The sequence below is a fragment of the Pantherophis guttatus genome, chromosome 2 (assembly GCF_059756535.1).
Source record: "Pantherophis guttatus breed Tessera chromosome 2, ASM5975653v1, whole genome shotgun sequence".
Taxonomy (NCBI): Eukaryota; Metazoa; Chordata; class Lepidosauria; order Squamata; family Colubridae; genus Pantherophis; species Pantherophis guttatus.
Window position 1 is genome coordinate 149,655,887 of NC_142064.1, and position 18,379 is coordinate 149,674,265.

At 42.7% G+C, this 18,379-nt stretch overlaps 1 protein-coding gene across 3 annotated transcripts in view; it reads left to right on the forward strand.

The window, feature by feature from the left end:
* ARSG (arylsulfatase G) overlaps positions 1-18,379 on the forward strand; it is a 95,198-nt gene that overhangs the window by 5,902 nt on the left and 70,917 nt on the right. The window lies entirely within an intron of this gene.

Genomic DNA, 18,379 nt, shown 5'->3' on the forward strand with positions numbered 1-18,379 from the left:
ATCATATCTGTTTGTAGAGAAAGTTATATGGGTTTGTCCATAAAGTCAAGGTTTTTTTTTTAATCTCATGCTACCAGTCATACTCAGCACTTAGGCCTGTATCTTTAGATAGCTTTCAAGCATCTTTGTTAGGCCTGGGTGCATATGACAATCAAGAGTTAGCACCTATGTGAACAGTCCTTCTGAGAAGATAACATATTGGAAACTACTCAGAGGAAAACTGTTAAGCTACTCTGGTGTTCAGAGCGCAGAAGTGAGGGTAGCTGGCCAGTTTCCATTTCTCTTTCTAAGGATGACACATCACAATCCCTAGAAAGATCAGATACAAAATCCTCTGTATTATGTTTCTATTTGGAATGGTGTAATGTAAGAAATCCTCCCCTGTATATTCAGTACCGAGAAGATATTGCATAAATCCTTCAAAAGAAATGCCTTGGATCATACAGTAGTATAAACAAAGCACCTTCTATGCTGTTTAACATCTTTTTTTCCCAGGCCCACATAAGTGTTTGCGAAACTACTACTAGCGGTCACTGCCGACATGTGGAGGGAGTAAGGACCAATGTTCAAAATAGTTCAGTGGTCCTGGAAAGCAACCCAGCTGCTTTCATGAGTCAAAAGGAAGTGCTTTATTCTGTTTTGAGAAATTTTATGTGCCAATTGACTCATAGCTCAGTTAGATATAGAAATGCAGTCAAAATCTGCTGTGGCAGAAATTTAGGTCAGTTTAAATCCAGTCTGGATTTAACTGAAGACACATCTTCAATTCTTGTATGCTTAGTGAAAGTGTTGTTTAGTTGGATCTTTAAATGCAACTTTTACAGAACATTATAGTGCTGTGTGGATTTTCTTTCCATTACATAGGTGTAGTTAACATGGCTAAAAAGGTAAGTAGAGTCAGATATGGTTAGTACTTGGAAAGGAGACCACCAGGAAATCTTATAGCAATACACTAGAGTGGGAAGCTGAAAAAAACATCTTGGAAGAAAGTAATGAATGATAAATCATATCTGTATTCTTCTAGAAAAAACTACATGGACTTAGTTTGAAACGAAGGAGACATTACCGTGTGTGTGTGTGTGTGTGTGTGTGTGTGTGTTAGTTACACTAGTTAATCCCCCATCACCCCCAAAATTTCCCTAGTAGCATTTCCTTTAGCTCATGGCTCAGTTGCTGGATCTTTGGCAAAACATTAGCTTTAGTTAGCTGCAAACAACATGACTATTTGTAAGGAATTTTGAGATTTATCTGCAAATATGTGCTAGGACAGTTCTTAAAATACACCTTTCTAAAAATACTGATTTTGTAATTAACTTTTCTAGTAAAGAATTATGGACGCCAGCCATCTCAGTTAATTGCTGTTGTCTGTGCTGTGGTAGCATCCACTTTCTGGATGATGTACAAGAAAGAGATCTGGTATCTTTTAGATCCTTGTTCTATTCTGCCTGGTCCTGTCCGGTGCCAGCAGCTAGTCCAGTGATGGCGAACATTTTGGGCTTAGTAGGTCAAAAGTTCAGAAAAACTTGATTCTGTTCAGTGGTGAATGCTGTCGGGTTAACAACTGGTTCGGTGAGCTTGCTTTTTTCGTGTAGGTGTGTCTAAGGTGCTTGTGCTTGCACTGAAAATGGAACATTTATGTCCACTAAATATAATCACATTTCTTTTTATGTGGAAAAAATGGTTTTGTATAAGCAAACATCAGGTGCAAAAAAATATTGCTTTATGACCTATCCAAGAAATTGTTTAGCCCTAGATGTAGATCAAATATAGCATTCTGAAAAGATTTATCTGTCTAAGGGGAAGGTACATTGGTCCCAAGTTGGTGGGAAAGAATGTGAATTTTTAACTTCTGTTATGGTGAATTCTATAAGTATTTATATTTACTTAAATATATAAAGTAGCTGTTTTAATAAAAAAAAAAACAAAACAGAAGCTCATCTGCTTACCTTCCAAGTCAGCAACGGTAAGTAGAACAATGAGGGGTGGGGGAAATCAGCTGTGGCGCACAATTGAGATGAGCTACAAAGCAGGAAATAAAGGACAGGATCGAGCGGAGGCGGGTTGGCGGGGCCAACTGATTGTCAGTGCTACCGGTTTGTTCGAACCGGTCCGAACCGGCTGAATTCCACCTCTGATTCTGTTGGCGTGTCACATATACATACCCCTGGATAAAAGAGAAACAATTCATAATGAGTGGCTTTTGAAGGTACAGTATCTGCCTGTACCCACTAGGTCAAATAAGGTGGGCACACTCCAAATCCCTTCTGTTACGTGCTGCCATCTAGTAGGACCTAGGTTCTAGGAAGTGTTTCTTCTCCTTAACTGCCCCTGCTGTGTATGGAACATGGAAGACTTTGACAAATTGTAGGGGTAAGGTGAGAATAGAGTCCAGCAAGGTAGAAGCCTGATATGTGGGAGAGTGTTGACCCAGAAACCCAGAATATCCATTGTGATTCTTTGGATGGTGGTTTCTTTTTAAAAAAGATTTTTATACCTTTGTGAGTCACCCAGGGTTGTGGTTCATAATATGGGCAGCTATCTACGGTAAATCTTTTAAATAAATGAATAAATTTCTTTCAACATCACCTGCAAAAAGTATTCCAGTAGGCTTTGTAGAATTGACTCCCACAGATGTTTCAGGGTTGTAATTCTAAAAAAAATCTCAGATTTGGCTATAAAATAATTCCTACATATGTACTTTAGTAAAACCATCAACTTATAAAGCCCTTCCCAGGCAAGTTGAGATTTGCAATCATGTTTGGGATGACTTTGGATACTCAACCTCTTTTCTATTCATGAAACAAATAATTATTACCCACACAGGCTTACTGGAAGAAATATAATTAAGCACCCTCTTCTTTTGCAGAAATAAATTGTTTGTTTTAGATGACTACCTCTTGGGAAACTGTTAAGCAAGTTCCCAGTGAGTCATTTTGGTTCTTTATACATTTTCTCAGGCAGCTTTTCTGACACATGACCCAATAAAGAAGAGGTTTTGTGGAAAATTAAATCTTGTCTCTAGAAAATAATAATCGTTATGAAAAGTGGGATTATGGGACTTTAACACTTTTGTTCTGAATACCCTATTTATTCTGTTGAAGTTCATCCCCATTCATGTACTTCTTTTCCACTCAACTTCTGAGTTTTGATATTGTGCCAATTGTTTTTTATATACAAGATCCAATCTGGATCAGTCACAGGGAACCAAAGGTTTAGTCTTCCAAACTTTTTGGACTCGTGCTGGAGTCCATCCTCAGGGAACTTTTCTCTCACCAGAATGTGTTTTCTGTTTGGCACCCAATTATTGTTTTAAATATTTTATATAGTGTTTTATTGAAAGATCATAAGCCGCCTAGAATGGGTGGGTTCTAAAATTTTTTACTACCGGTTCTGTGGGCATGGCTTATTTTGTGGGTGTGGCTTGGAGGTCATGTGACTAGGTGGGCGTGGCTAGCTGGTCAGAGTCATTTCTGGAAGGTCCCCGCACTTAAGACCAGTCGTCGCACTTACGACCCGACTCATTTATTTGCTTTTAACACTGATCAACTGTAGGACGGCCCTTTGAAGCCCCGCGGCAAGAGTTTAAACAGTTTTTTTCCCTCTAGTCATCAGCTGGGACTCAGGAGGCAGCAATAGATTGGGGGTGGGACCAAATAAAAGGTAAGAATAACGTGGGGGGGTGGGAGGGCGGGGGGGGAGAACCGGTTCGGTGACGTCATATCATCACCGCTACCGGCTTGGCCGAACCAGACCGAACCGGGAGGAACCCACCACTGGCCTAGAGTCACTTTGACAAGATGGATGGCATAGAAGTTAAACAAACATACATACAAACAAACCTTTTTCCCCTGGGGATTAGACTTGATTTGACTCTGCTGGCCTTTTGTAAGACCTTGAAACCTGGTTTGGTTAATGAGCCCAGAGCCCTGGATGTGTAATTGAGGCCATATCATGGTTTATTAATTGTTGTATTAATTGTTTTACCTCAGGTGTTGTATACAATATATTACTATTGGTTTGTTATGTTTTCATTTGTTTTTAATCATTGCTGACAACTCAGAATAATGTATTTGAGATGGGTGCCAATATACATTGAGTTGGATTGGATTGGATTAAGTAAGTAAGTAAGTAAATGTAATAAGGTATTATTTTGTAAAACATCATCTGTATTATCTTCACTACTAATATACATCTATTTTTCCTTTATTGTGCATTGCTTTCTATAGCATAAAAAGATAAAATCTCTTTTGAGTCAAGTTTGACTCTTGCTGACCTCATGGATAGAGACAGACCTGCGTAGGTTTCTTGATAACATAATGGACGGAGTTTGTCATTTATTGACAATATATATATATATTTATTTTTAGCCTACTGCCCTAGTCTTTTGCTATGGTTTCCCATCCAACTTCTAATCAGATTTGCCACTGAATTTTCAAGTTCAGTTACGGACAACTAACTACCAGTATATTCCTAAAATACAGATATTTATGTCCAGAACTTAAAATGCTAATTTCTTTCTTTCATAAAACACTTTTAATAGTGCCAGGTCTACAAGTCCCCTTATCAGTTTCTTGTATAGTCCAGATTTTACTAAAACAAGGAAATTTATGCTCTGTGGTACATCTATATCTCTCTATTTTGAACAGACTATATACCGGTACCTGTACTGTCATTGGCTTGCTGATATCCTTGCAAAAACATTATATTTCCCCCCATATGTTGTTTCCAGGAATGTCAACAGAGGAATAACTTTGATCACTGATATATCAAAACATATATGAAAACTCTGAAAACTGAGGACTAGATTCTTGCCCACTCTTGCTTGTGAATCTTTGTTTTAATACAATCATTTCCCTTCACGTACTCTTCATGGAAACCTTCATTGCCCATAAAAACACTACAGAAATCTTTAACTTACAACAATTCATTTACAAAGTTTGCAGCATCCCAAGGTCATGTGATTACTATTTGCAACTTCCAGCTGGTGTCTAACAAGCAAAGTTAATGAGGGAAGCCAGATCCGCTTAACAACCGCATGATTCACTTAACAACTAAAGTAATTTGCTTAGTAATCATGGCATGAAAGGTTGTAGAATCAGGTGCTACTCACTTAGCAACCACGATGCTTAGCAACAAAAATTCTGGTCTCGATAGCAGTTATAAGTCAAGGACCAACTTTATGCCAAGAATGTGTTCCACAGTGCCTATAAAGTGTCCTGTTATTTTAAAAATGTTATTTCTTTTAATGTGGGCATGTAAACCAGCAGGTAGTTAAGCTGATCAAACAGTACCATATCTGTTGGGACGGATTAATAAGAAACATGGCAAAAGGAAGGATTTGGATGAAAAATTTTCTTGTTGTGAAATTCTCTGGGTTTGGTTATATTGTAGTGCAGTTCTCTTAAATATCAGGCCTTGGCAAAGAGTCCTTCTTGCTCTTAAAATAGGTGGAGTGTGGTGTCTCTTCAAAGACGCTGCTGAGTCTGTTAAGTCACATGAGACGTGCTTACCTCCTCCCAGTAAACAAAAGCCATTGCCAAAAATTGAGGCAAACTCAGATTAGTCACTTACAAAGTGAAGAGTCTGCCAGATAAACTCAAGAGAGTGACATATTAGCAATTCTAGGAAGTGCTGTCCCAAACATACTTGTTTTTCTCATTTTATTTTAGATATATTATTGGCATTACCTCAGAGGACACCAGAAGATGACTGGGTTTGGATAATTCTACATCTTAGTTTTACCAGGCAGTTCCCAGGGAAGTGTTGCCTCTTTTTAATTTGATTGATTCTGAGGGGAAAAGACATGCGTTTCTGCTTCTAATTTAAAGTTGTCCTGTCTGAGCAAAACTATGCTCTGTGAATGACATGGGGGCGCCTTTGACAGTCACCTAATTCAGTAGTACCATACTTTTATTTACTCTTTCTTATTTATTATTACATTTATATGCTGTCCATCTCACCGTCCAAAATGACTCTGGGCTGCTTACAATGCAGTACTTTGTTAGACATGCAGTATATATTCATTACATTCACACATTGCACTAAGACACACTGTGTACATTTAACATTCTGGGTAAACCTAGCCATTATAAACCGCATCTTATGGCTTAGTTCAGTGGCCTCCAATCTTTTGAGCATCAAGGACTAGCCTATGTAGAGAGATTTTTCCGCGAACCAGAGGGGGGGTGGTTTCATTTGCTGCCTGCATCCCGCAGATGGGGCTTCGCTTGTTTGCGCGGCCTGGTTTCTAGCATGCCGCGGACCAATGATGATCCACAGACTGGGGGTTGGGGATCCCTGGCTTAGTATATATTGCATAAATTCAGTCACTTAAGGTTTTACAACAAAATATTTTTAAAAAATATATCAGGGCTTCCTGCAGATCAAGTTCAACATATAAGGACCAATCTGGCTGTACACCGCCCTGAGTCCTCAGGGAGAAGGACGGTATAGAAATCCAATATAAATAAATAAATAAATAAATAAATAAATTGTATTTGGTCATCTTATTCCATTCCATTTTAAACTTAATTAAAATGAAACCTAGTTCATATGATCAGTCGGTCATGTGTCTTAATAATTTTCCCTGTCATACTAACTGTGACAATAACTTTAAAAGTCTCTGGGATTATATTGAAGGTGTAGCGTCCTCTGCCTGTTGCCTCCAGCAACCAGGAAGCGTTTCTGATTGGTTGCGAAGTGACAGCTCTCTTGGCGGGAAGCATAAGTGTTGATCATTGGTTAGACCTTCTGACAGCCGATGTATAAATAGTGGGTCTGTTGCAAGTGTTTCTTTGAAGCGTTCTGGTTACTTGTTATGTTAACTAATAAAGCAGCTGTGTTGACCTAGTCTCGCCTCAGTCGTTATCCACGCTCAGTACCGACGTTAACACTGGTGACGAGGTTTGGGGCTACTGAGGAGACTCAAGGTACGCATCCATTTCTTTTCTTGCCACATTACGATGTCCACCCCAGTCATGTTCGCCCGTTTCGAGCCCGCCACGGAGTCCTGGGATGCCTATATGGAGCGCTTCGAATGCTTTCTACAGGCAAATGACTACGCCGGGCTCTCCAGTGACAGGAAACGAGCCCATTTCTTAAACTCCTGTGGCCCTGAGATATTCACAACAGCACAGGCTTTGTTGGCTCCTCAACTCGTTTCTATGGTGCCTTGGGACCTTCTTTTAGCCAAGCTGCGGGCTCATTACGCACCGGCTCCATCTCACATTTCCTGGCGATTCGCTTTCCTTCAAATCCGTCAGGGGGAAGGCAAATCCATTAACCAGTATATGGCTTCCTTCAGATCTGCAGCGATTGAGTGCAAATTCCGTGATTTGGATGACTCCCTTTTAGAGCAATTGGTGTGCAGAGTGAGGGACATCCGGCTGCAACGGCGTCTTCTAGAAAGGACTGATATCACCCTCCAAATCGCTATTGATGAAGCCTGTGCATCAGACAAGTTGACAGCCGAGATGCACCGAACTCATACAGCAATCCCGCCTAGCCACACCGTTACCGTACATTATGAGTAAGAATTTTCTGATGACACCACTGATGAGGAAACTGAAGTGAGCTGCCTGAAGTCCCTGCCGGAAAAGAGGGCACCAGGAAGGAAGACCCCGCCATCTGCCTGCCTGGGATGTGGCGAGAACCACCCCCGGTTCCTTTGTCGTTTTAAGTCTGCAATCTGCCGGTGCTGCGGGAAAAAAGGCCACCTTGCCAAAGTTTGCCGAGCATCTGCACCGGAAACCCGTCCTGCTTCAGACCAACATTCCTTTAGGAGACCCCAAAGGGGTCTCACCAAGTCCCGGGAAGACTGTTTCACAATCTTCCGATACAACACCCACCCTGCGGTGTCGACCAGTCAGGCTTCCTCAGGTTTCAGGAAAAAAAATTACCTCACAGTTAAGATAGAGGGTGTTCCCTGCCAAATGGAGGTGGATACAGGCTCTTCTAAGTCTATCATAGCCTGGAACACCCTACACAAGCTATTACCTACCCTACCTAAAAGTCACCTTTCTGCCTGCTTTACCAGGCTTCGTGATTTATCAAGGAAATACCATCCCCATTATGGGACGGGCTAAATTCAGGGTAGAGAGGGGGACTTTCTCGGGTCACCTCCCCTTAGTCATAGTCAAGAGTCACCTCCCCAGTTGACTTGGGCTAGACTGGTTTGAGGCTTTAGGCCTCACAGTCTCCAGCATTCACTCCATCTCCACAGATGGTTTTGAGGCCCTGACTACAGAGTTCGCAGAAGTTTTTGATGACACCTTAGGTAAATACACTGGATCCCCTATTTCCCTCAGTCTCGACCCACAAGTGGCCCCTATTCATCTCAAGCCAAGGCGAATGCCATTTGCCCTTTGCCGAAGGTGGACCAGGAACTGGATAAGTTGGTTGCTCAAAGGTTTCTGGAACCCACAGACCATTCCCCTTGGAGACCCCCATCGTTATACCAATCAAACCCGATGGGTCTATCTGCATCTGTGGGGATTTTAAATGCACCCTCAATCGGGCCTTACAAGTGCACCCGTATCCAGTTTCTGTGGTCCAGCACCTCCTACTTTCCCTGGGTCAGGGCACCATATTCGTTAAGCTGGACATGGCCCAGGCCTTCCAGCAATTTCCTGTGGACGATGCCACAGTGACCACCCAAACAATTGTTACTCACAAAGGGGCTTTTAAATGTCGCCGCCTCCAATTCGGAATCAGTGTGGCCCCAGGGTTATTCCAGAGCCTCATGCAGCGTTTGTTGCATGGGATACCTGGGGTCATCCCTTATTTCGATGATGTTTTGGTTTCTGCAACTAGCAAGGCACAACTGCTCCACCGTTTGCATCTCGTCTTGACCCGTTTTAGACAGACAGGCCTCAAATTTAAAAAACCTAAATGCAGATTTGGTGTTCCCAACCTAGAATTCTTAGGGTTTTTAATAGATGCAGACGGCCTGCACCCCGCGCCTTCTAAAGTGGACGCTATAAAGAAGGCCCCAACTCCCACATGCAAGGCGGAGCTGCAATCATTTCTGGGCCTGCTTAATTTTTATAGTGTTTTTCTGCCACATAAGGCATCTGTGGCAGAACCTCTCCACAGGTTGCTGGACAGCAATACACCCTGGCATTGGGGAAAGGCGCAGGCCTCCGCTTTTGCAGCTGTTAAGGATCTCCTAACTTCAGATGCAGTTCTTGTTCAGTACTCAGATCGTCTTCCCCTCTCACTGGCTTGTGACACCTTTCCCTATGGTATTGGCGCAGTCCTGAGCCATGTACTGCCAAATGGGATTGAGGCTCCCATAGCTTACTTCTCAAGGACTTTGTCCCCAGCTGAACGCAATTATAGCCAGTTGGCTATCGTGTCAGCGGTCAAAAAATTCCATGATTATTTATATGATCGTTTCTTCCAGCTTTTCACAGATCACAAGCCCCTTCTGGGTTTGTTGTCCAGGGACAGACAGACCCCCCCCAAATCATGCCTCCACGCCTGTCTCGCTGGTCAGTATTTTTGGCTGTCTACAACTACCAACTCATACACCGCCCAGGGAAGGCCCTAGGAAATGCAGATGGCCTCAGTCGCTGTCCCTTGCCTTTGCCTGTTTCTGACCCAGCCCCAGGAGCACCCATTTTCTTGGTAGATGAATGGGAGGTCCCTGTTACTGCATTGGACATAGTCAAATCCTCGCTGAAAGACCCGAAGATAGACCCAGGTCTTAGATTGGGTATCCCGGGGATGGCCTCGGGAACACATACCCGAGGAATTCCGGCCATATGAAAAGAGGCAGCATGAGTTGTCTGTGTTGAGGGGCTGCCTTCTTTGGGGATGCAGGGTAGTGATTCCTCCTCCCTTGCAAACACCCATTTTACGTAGCCTTCATGAAGGACACTCGGGTATCGCCCGGATGAAGGCTCTGGGTCGCCTAACTTGGACAAGTCTATAGCTTGTCCAAGTTAGGGTAGGAAGGGTAGGAAGATGTCAGAGTTGCCAACAGTCCCACCCGGCTCCCCCAGAAGTCCCCCGCCAGAGAGTGGGGAAACTCCTAGGAGCCCTTGGTCTCGGCTTCATATCGACCTGGCAGGGCCATTCCAGGGTCAGACCATATTAATAGTTGTTGACGCTTATTCTAAGTGGGTAGAGTTGGCACGCATGTCCTCCACCATGCCAGGGGCCATTATCTGGGTCCTTCGTACGTGGTTCACTACCCATGGCCTGCCAGACCTGATTGTGTCAGATAACGGCCCACAGTTCACCTCTGCCGTTTTCCAGGTGTTCCTGGCTGAACTGGGCATCCGCCATGCCTCGGTGGCTCCCTTTCATCCGGCCAGCAATGGACTGGCTGAGAGGGCAATTAGATCTGCCAAGGACATCTTGTCCAAACTGGGGCCGGCCAACTGGGCGGAGAAGATCACAAAATATCTCCTGGCGCAACACCCCACTCCCTGCCCAACAACTAACCGCAGTCCAGCCGAGCTCCTCATGGGGTGCCGCCTCAGAACAACCCTGGACAGGCTACATCCAAACTATGCAACGGATACCCCCCTGGATTCTACTAGTAGGGTCAGGACCTTTAACCTAGGGGACCGAATATATGCTTGGAATTACGGGGAGGAACCTCGCTGGTTGCCAGGTCAAATTTCCAAAATAACAGGGCCCTGTTCTTACAGGATCTTGCTCGAGGATGGTCGAAGCTGGCACCGACACATTGATCAGATCCAAGAGCGACTGTTTGCTTTCCCTCCTGCCCCCGTCGGGTCAGAACCTGAACTAATTGAGGCGGCGGATCCCAAAAACAATTTCCAAGCCAAAGTTGCGGCCCTCACTCCCTCCTCCCAGGCGGCCCCATCGGCTGACATACCTGAGGATCCGGTCGTTCATCCGCCGCTGGAGTCTCTGAGCGAGGTCAGGCCACAGATACCCAGGCAATCAGTGGATCCAGGCTTGGCAACCTCCATTCTGCCACATTTCGAATCTTCCGCTCCGGAACTGCGGCGTTCCAGCAGAATACGCAGGTGCCCAGCGTATTTGTCAGACTACACATGCGTCATCCGAGGGGGAAGGAGTGTAGCGTCCTCTGCCTGTTGCCGCCAGCAACCAGGAAGCGTTTCTGATTGGTTGTGAAGTGACAGCTCTCTTGGCGGGAAGCATAAACATTGACCATTGGTTAGACCTTCTGACAGCCGATGTATAAATAGCGGCTCTGTTGCAAGTGTTTCTCTGAAGCATTCTGGTTACTTGTTATGTTAACTAATAAGCAGCTGTGTTGAGCTAGTCTCGCCTCAGTCGTTATCCATGCTCAGTACCGACTTTAACAGAAGGCTTCGTGAATCACCAGTAACCTTGTGGTCTAAAGTTGTGCCGTGTGCAGATCACGCCATTGTGTTCTCTTCCTGTCTTCTTCTATACTACTTGTCTCTCTATCAGACCTATCATGATGTCTTTTGCTCTGTTGTATATACTGACATTGGCTGCTGCTGGCAGTAATGAGGAAATTAATCAGAGGTGGGTTTCAGCAGGTTCTGACCAGTTCTGGAGAACTGGTAGTGGAAATTTTGAGTAGTAAACCAGTAGTAAAAATTCTGACTGGCCCCGCCCCCATCTAATCTCTGCCTCCCAAGTCCCAGCTAATCGGGAGGAAATGGGGATTTTGCAGTAACCTTCCCCTGGATTGGGGAGGAAATGGAGATTTTACAGTATCCTTCCCCTGCCACGCCCACCAAGTCATGCCATGCCACGGCACGCCACGCCACGCTCACCAAGCCATGCCGACAGAACCGGTAGTAAAACAATTTGAAACTCACGACTGAAATTAATAATGTAGTAATGTAGAATGAGGAAGGAGCAGTGTGGGGGCCTAGTGGTCAAGATGCTCACACACACCCCACTCAGAAGGTTGAGAGTTCAATCCTAAGTAGTGGCAGATGTTTCTCTCTGATGAAGGGTATCCGGCCAGTAAACACTCAGCTCCATCCAGTCGTCCCGGCTCTACCTCGAACTAAAGGATTACAGGGTCGTAAAAAGGAAATCTTTAATAGAGAATGTATTAACGTTTTGTGCTCATCCACTGTCTCAACACAATGTGTCTCTGAGTCTTGTTCTGGGAAAAAATAGGAGGAAGGAGCATAATATCTGCAGCATCAAGTTCTTGACTGAAGAGCAAGATAGAAATCTAGTAACTAAGCAAAGCACGTAACTGTCTTAACAACAGTGGTGCTGGCATGTACCTGTTGGTTCCATGGACAAGCAAACTTAATTAACAAGTTGTACATGGCTTGATTAGCCAATCTTAGGTTACAGACATGGAATAAATTTTAATCCAGGAGTGCTGCCTTTAGTAGCAGACAGGCATTGTTTATAGAAGAAAGAACAGAATATCCCCTGATCTAAATACTTTTTAAAAAATCAAATCTTGATAATTTTTTGTTGCTCTGTCCTGTCGCTCACTTTTAAGAGTGTGGTTCCCAGCATAATTGAAGGTTATAGCCACTTGATCAATTCTTCGACAGCAGCTGTCAAAGATAGCTCCAGGAATCTTCTCCAGCCTTACCTGTAGATCAGAGCTCCCCACCCCCCACCCCCGTCCGCCCAGGTCTGTGAACCAATACCAGTCCGCAGCCTATTGGGAACCAGGCCGTGGAGCACATGATTTTTGTGTACATTTGTGTAAGTGGCGGGTGGGCGCACAAAACCATCCTCTTCCCCCGTTGCTGCCACTGCCACTGCTAGACCACAGAGCCGGAAAGGTTGGGGATGGCTGCCATAGATGATCTTGCAAATTATTGCATGCACATAGCAGTTTCTTTACCACTATGCTACCTTTTCAGTTCTGATACGGGAAGGCATAGCACCTGAATATAAATGAAGTTGTGCAGCCTCTCCATGTGGCAGTCCAACACACCTGGGATAACGGTAGTCCTCAATGTGCAACCATTCATTTAGTGACCATTTGAAATTACAATGGCCCTGAAAAAAAAAATGAAGATGATTTTTCACACTTACCTCTGCAGCATCCATCTGGTCACCTGATCAAAATTTGGATGCTTGGCAACTGGGATATTTTATTTTTTTACACACACTACAGTTGCGGTGTCCTGGAGTCAAGTGATCAACTTTGGCAACCTTTTGATGAGCAAAGTCAATGGGGAATCTAAATTCACTTAACAACCATGTTAGTAACTTAACAACTGCAGTGATTCACTTAACATCTATTTTATGAAAGGTCATAAAATAGGGGAAAATTCAAGTTTTTTTGCCTAGCAACAGAAATTTGGGGCTCAGTTGTGGTCATAAATCAAGGACTACCTGTATTCCAGATGACCTTTTCTTCATCTTTCCTTCATTTCCTCCTCCGTGTGTGTGTGTGTGTGTGTGTGTGTGTGTGTGTGTGTGTGTGTAACTTCCTCTTTACCCCATTTTTGTAGTCAGGATGGTATTACCTACCATATTTTATGTAGGTGCTTCCTGGGAACCTGCTCTTGGAAAAAAAAAATGAATGAAATCTTCTGTATTAGGACTCTTAGACCTTTAATTAACCTCAGTAATTCCAGCAAAGCTTATATTCACTTATTCATTAAGCCTGATTGCTAGGGAATTTATCTGAGGTTCCAGCAGGCCCAAATCCTGAATTCTTGCCTTGTGCACGGAGTGTTTTAATTTTTCAAATCTCCTTTTCTGTTCGCTTTCTCAGGACTGAGTTTTGTTTTGTTTATCCCATCCCTTTACTCATGCCCGTTGTTTAATTAGGTCATTCTTACCCCTTCTTTCTTTTGTTGTGTTGACTAACTGACCAAATTTGTATCTTCAGCTGCACATTCTTTCCCCAAGGTCTTTGATACTCAACTGGAACCATCTGTCATAATACTGGTCTTAGCTGGACTCAGCTGGACTGTTCCACCCACCTCCGACTGCTTATGCTCCCAGTGACTTTCTGTCTTTGATATGCCAGCCGGCTTTTTCCCCCCTTTCAAGTGTCATCCTCTGATAACATTCTCACTGTCCTTGCAGATTAGACTGGACTGATGGTGATGTACAAGGAGCTTTCCTCTGTGAAATTAAGTCAGTTTTGTCCAGTTCTCAGCGGATCAGGCTGTTGGCATCTCATAAAAGTGAACTCTGATTTATTAACTTAGTTAATAAAGGCTGGGTACAAGTGTTGCAAGCTGTCAAAGTGACTGATCTGCAAACAGAGTGTTTACTACTGATTGGTTTCAGTATTGTGGTAGGATGGTGAGCTTTTAAAATATGAATAAAGGCCTTCTCTGGCGAAGGTGAACTGGCTAGAAATACCTGGCCAGGTACAGCTATTACTGTTTCAGATCTGCCAGCTATTTCTTTGGAATGTACTCTTCCTGCAGACCTGATGGAACCGATAAATGCTGATGTGGGAAGTTCTAAAGCGGGAAAAAAATAGTATTATTATGGCCAGAGGTTCAGCCCTAGATCCCTAGTGGGATCTGGTGGTGATACTGTGACTTTTAAGGGGCCTTGTGTATGTCCCTAGTATAGGAAGTCCATGACGTACAACCACAATTGAGCCCAACATTTCTGTTGCTAAGCAACGCAGTTGTTAAGTGAGTTTTGCTCCATTTCACAACCTTTCTTGCCACAATCGTTAGTGAATCACTGTAGTTTTTAAGTTAGTGACACGGTAGTTGAGTGAATCTGGTCCCCCATTGACTTTGTCAGAGGATCACAAAATGCGATCACATGACCCCGGGACACTGCAACCATCATAAATAGGAGCCAGTTGATTATAATCCAGTGTCTGAATTTTGATCATGTGACCATGGCGATGCTACAATGGCTGCAAGCATGAAAAACAGTTATTGGTCACTTTTTTCAGTGACATTATAACTTCAAACAGTCACTAAACGAATATATATTAAAGGTGTTCTTAAAAATGTCCCTATCTCTTGTGGCATTTGGGCATAAAGCAGAGGGGACTTAGTTCTTCCATGGCTCCAAGTTACAGATTACACTCTGAACCTTTTTTCTACCCTTCTTCAAGAAATGCAAGAGGCGGCCAGCAGATACATTGATGATAAGTCTGTTGGCCACTGCTTTGGTTTCTTAGTGCTTTCCTCATAGTAATTCAGGAGAGTGGGTTGTCAGTCCATGGCCCTTGACCCCACATTCATTGTTACGTGCTATTCATGTAACAGGCCTTCATAATTACACAGAGTAAACTGTGATCCCTATCTGGGAATTGGATGCCAATTTAGCTTAAAAATAACAGTACTTTCTACCCTCAAAAACATCTCTTTTATCAGAGGTAATAATATTTTGTAGAATTACAATGCATTGTTCTTTGCTTAGGATGCTTTTGTTCTTTGTTTAGGATTCTTAGGATGCTCTGGCAATCCAGATTATTTCAGTTTTTCATAAGTACAAATTATAAAAAAAAATTAAATTAAATGAGAATGGCAATTTCAGTAACAAAGCTAAATTGATTTGGTCAGTGACATTAATACAGAAAAGCACACTAATAGAACTGATCCACTAATACAGGGCTGTCAAACCCGCGGCCCGTCGGCCGGATGCGTCACATGCTGGCCCCGCCCATGTCCAGTTTAACGAAAAAGCCACAACACATCACGTGACGGCGCCGTGGCAATCCAACTTTGACACCCCTGCACTAATAGAACTGATCTACTTTTGAAATTGAAATTGAAATAACAGTAGAATTTTTTATTTGGGAAAATGACCATTAGTATTGGAAGTATAAAATGTAATAATAAACATGTACTAATTAGTTAGTCAAATATTACCACATCTCTCTCTCTCTAGAACTTTTGTGCAGCTTTCAACTTCACAAGGGGATGTAAAGTATATATCAGATAGATTAGATTTTTTTCCCCTTTGCTAATTAGCAAAGCATTGTAATACAGGTAGGTAATCCTTGCCTTGCAACCATTCATTTAGTGACCATTCAAAGTTACAGGTGCACTGAAAAAAGTGACTCATAACCTTTTTTCATAATTACAATAGCAATAGCACTTAGACCTATATATTGCTTTACAGTGCTTTTACACCCTCTCTAAGAGGTTTTACAGAGTCAGTCTATTGTCCCCAACAATCTGGGTTCTCATTTTACCGACCTCGGAAGGATGGAAGGCTGAGTCAACCTTGAACCGGTGAGATTCAAACTGCCAATTTGCAGGCAGGCAGCAGAAGTAGCCTGCAGTACTGCATTCTAACCACTGCGCCACTGCAGCTCCTTGCAACATCTCCATGGTCACATGATCAAAATTTGGACACTTGGCAACTGGCTTGTATTTATGTTGGTTGCAGTGTCCTGGAGTCACATGATCACCTTCTGCAACCTTCTGACAAGCAGTGTCAATGGGGAAGCCTGATTCACTTAGCAGCCATGTTACTAATCTAATGACTTCAGTGATTCACTTAACAACCGTAGCAGGAAAGGTTTTAAGAAATAACCTGGCTGAGCCCAAGGGAAGGATCTAATACATCATAAGTCACGAGTCCCTGAGCATCTGCAAGAGAACTAAATCCAGCCCATCTTGAATGCCTCTTTTATCTCCTGCTCATTTCCCTTAAAGGCTGGTTGGATGCTTGTAGAGAGCTTACGCTTGCAATAAATCTTTATACTCATTTGACTGACTTCTCTAGCTCTTAACAAAAGGTTGTAAAATGGGGCAAAACTCACTTAACAACTGTCTTGCTTAGTAACAGAAAGTTTGGGCTCAATTGTAGTCGTAAGTCAAGGACTACCTGTATTTTATCTCATAAACAAGTAAACCACATAGTTTTCATTTTTCTAATTCAGCGTTTTTCAACCGTGGCAATTTTTAAAAATATGTGGACTCAGCTCCCAAGAATTCTGGCTGGGGAATTCTGGGAATGGAAGTCCACACATCTTAAAAGTTGCAAGTTTGAAAAAGACTGGTCTAGATAGTTCCAGATACTATATCTGGTAATAGATATTGTCTGCCTTGCTCAAGCGGGATTTTATCTATAAAATAATTGGCTTGTGTTGGCTATGCTGGTTGGTTGTGGGTAATGCAGGCTAACATACTTGAAGAACTCACAAATGGGGAAAACTGTTTTATCTTATAATTCATTTACCACACAGAAGCTGCCAGAACAGACCAAGACAAGTTCTTAAGGAAAGGAATGTTGTCTGCAGTTTTATTAACTTTGGATCTACTTGAGTCAGATTTACATTACAGATAGTCCTCAATTTACAACTGTTCATTTAGTGACCGTTCAAAGTTACAACAACACTGAAAAAAGTGTCATGACTATTTTTCACACTTAACAACCATTGCAGCATCCCCATGGTCACTCGATCAAAATTGAGATGCTTGGCAACTGTTCCACATTTATGACGGTTGCGGTGTTCTGGGGTCATGTGATCAGCTTTTGCAACCTTCTGACAAGCAAAGTCAAGTCAGATTCACTTAACAACCATGTTGCTAACTTAACAAATGCAATGATTCACTTAATAACTGTGGCAAAAAAAGTCGTAAAATGGGGCAAAATTCAATTAAGAAATGTTTCACTTAGCAGCGTAAATTTTGGGCTCAATTATGTTTATAATTCAAGGACCACCTGTAGTGTGAGAAGAGTAGCTTCTGGTAGCAACCAGAAAAATGTCTGAATGTTTGCATGTAGCCTATATCCTGCTAAAATTTAATTTTGTTCATGTTTTTAGAGGAATCTGAATTTTGAAATTATGTATTAACTTTTGTACTTAAAATCCTTACATTTGTTCTAGGCTTGCCCTTATCCTGCCTGCGATGACTCCTATATCAGCTATACTTTGCATGTCGTAGCATTTATCATTTTGAGGACTAGACAAATTTGTTTTTCTAATAAGCTTTAATTCTAGTAAGGGTGGAGGCGAATTCAGACATGACAGTTCATTCATCCAGCTGGAAATCTTATAATTGATATGGTTCGTGATTAGGAAGAAAAGTTGCTACGGTTAGATTTGCCCATGGTAGAAAGCAGAATTCTGGATTACAGTAAATACATTGTACTCCTACTACAGGAAGTAGTTATTTTAAGGCGTGGAAAGTTTGTCTTCTAATCTATGGGAATTTGAGTTGTGGTCTTAAAGACATTTTGATAAATATGCTTAGGATAATAAAGCCCTTCATGGGATTGGCCTATCTTGAGGGATCATCTCTCACCCTGGTTATTCCCAGCCCGACCCATTAGATCTGGCACAGAAGGCATGCTCTGGGTACCATCAGCTAGGGATCTGCATTTAGTGGGTGCCAGGAGAAGTGCCTTCTTTATCATGGTCATCCTTACCCCCAGAATTAGATGATCTCCATCCCTTTTGAGTTGTCAAAACCTGATTATGTTATTGGACACAGAACTCCCAAGGAACTGGAGATTTGTTTAGTTGCTTTCATTGTTG